We start from the raw sequence: 2,231 nt of genomic DNA, 5'->3' as shown, positions 1-2,231 counted from the left end.
GTGGGCTCAACGAGTCTTTGGAAGTCTCCTCCAGAAATATTGAGCCGTGCATTGAGAACATGAGGCCCATGAATGGCTGCAATTAGACTCCAAGTATCTGAACGTAATCATTTACAATCAATGGTGAGTTCAGCTGGGCCGGAAGATCCAGTCCATCCCATGTAATCACAGCCCACACCAATATGGAGTCACACCAGCCTGCACAGTGCCTTGTTGACCACATGGGTCCATGGCTTCATGGTATCTGTGCCACACTAGAACCCTACCATCAGCTCTTACAAGCCGAAATCGCCACTCATCTAGCCAGGCCACGGTTTTCCAGTCGTCTAGAATTCAATCGATATAGTCACAACCCCAGGAGAAGGACTGCAGTCATTTAGGTACAGAAACTTCCTGGCAGATTAAAACTGTATGCCGGACCGAGACTCGAACTCGGGACCTTTGCTTTTCGTGGGCAAGTGCTCTACCAACTGAGCTACCCAAGCACGACTCACGCCCCGTCCTCACAGTTTTAACTCCGCCAGTACCTCGTCTCCTACCTCCCAAACTTCACAGAAGCTCTCCTGCGAACCTTGCAGAACTAGCACTCCTGGAAGAAAGGATATTATGGAGACATGGCTTAGCCACAGCCTGGGGGATGCTTCTAGAATGAAATTTTCACTCTACAGCGGAGTCTGCGCTGATATGAAACTTATTCCAGAAGTGCTAGTTCTGCAAGGTTTGCAGGAGAGCTTCTGTGACGTTTGAAAGGTAGGTTACGAGGTACTGACGTAATTAAAGGTGTGAGGACGGGACGTGAGTCCTGCTTGGGAAGCTCAGTTGGTAGAGCACTTGCCCGCGAAAGGCAAAGGTCCTCCCGAGTTCGAGTCTCGGCCCGGCACAAAGTTTTAATCTGCCAGGAAGTTTCTTATCAGTGCACACTTCGCTGTAGAATGAAAATTTCATTCTAGAAACATTTAGGTACTGTTAGCAAAGGGTCTCGCACCGATTTGCTGCCATAGCCCATTAAATTTCGCCGCACTGTCACATCTGAAACGTTCGTCGTAGGTCTCACATTGATTTCTGCGACTGTTTCGTGCAGTGTTGCTTGTCTATTACCATTGACAACGCTAAGCAAACGCAGCTGGTCTCGGAAGTTAATTCACTTAATTCGGCTGCTGCGTTGTCCATGGTGAGAGGTAATGCCTCAAACTTGGTATTCTCGGCATTCTCTTGACAATGTGGATCTCGGAATACGGAATTCTCTAGCGACTTCCGAATTTGAATGACCCATGCGCCTAGCTCCCACTACCATTTCGCATTTAGAGTCTGTTAATTCGCGCAATGCGGCCATAATCACATCGGAAACCTTTTCTCATGAATCACCTCGTTGCAAACTAGAGATCCGTCAATCCACTGGCCTTTTACACCTTGCGTACGCGGTATTACCGTCATTTGTAAACGCAAATACCTCTATCCAATGATTTTTCTCACCTCAGTGTATGTTACGGTGTTTCACTATTGTGAAGGTATCTTCACGGAAACGAAGGTAATTGCTGCAACAACAAGAGGTATATTCGGAAAGCAATTATTATTTTGAAAAAAAAGCCCTCTTAAAAATTTTTTCACCAAACCAAAATTTATTTTTACAACAACAAAAAAACTTTGTATCTACTCCTTATGTTCATGGAGTCGTAATTGTGGTGTCACCGCCAGACACAACACTTGCTAGGTGGTAGCCTTTAAATCGGTCGCGGTCCGGTAGTATACGTCGGACCCGCGTGTCGCCACTATCAGTGATTGCAGACCAAGCGCCGCCACACGGCAGGTCTAGAGAGACTTCCTAGCACTCGCCCCAGTTGTACAGCCAACGTTGCTAGCGATGGTTCACTGACAAATTACGCTCTCTTTTGCCGAGACGATAGTTAGCATAGCCTTTAGCTACGTCATTTGCTACGACCTAGCAAAGCGCCATTATCAATTGCTATTTATCTTGTGATGCATGTACCGTCAGACTGATGTTCACCAATTATGGATTAAAGTTAAGTATTCCAACAGCTGCGTACTTTATTTGCTAGACTCAAATCCTTTAACTGTTCCAGACCTCACGCCAGCCTGCGTGAGCTTAAACGCGTGCCATTCGGCTACACGTCATTGTGGATTGGCTGTCTTGCCAGTCCACAACAGTAATGTCTTCTCCGTTCACCACCAGCGCCTACCATCATTTTATGAGGTATGAAGATGATCAACAA

General features: G+C 46.6%; 1 non-coding gene across 1 annotated transcript; it reads right to left on the bottom strand.

Moving 5' to 3' along the window:
- Window positions 1-411: 411 nt before the first annotated feature.
- Window positions 412-486, bottom strand: Trnar-acg. The gene has a single exon. It is a non-coding gene; the product is annotated as a tRNA-Arg (tRNA).
- Window positions 487-2,231: the final 1,745 nt, after the last annotated feature.

This window comes from Schistocerca piceifrons, chromosome 4 (genome assembly GCF_021461385.2).
Source record: "Schistocerca piceifrons isolate TAMUIC-IGC-003096 chromosome 4, iqSchPice1.1, whole genome shotgun sequence".
NCBI classification, from domain to species: domain Eukaryota; kingdom Metazoa; phylum Arthropoda; class Insecta; order Orthoptera; family Acrididae; genus Schistocerca; species Schistocerca piceifrons.
This window is presented reverse-complemented; position numbering and strand designations above follow the sequence as displayed.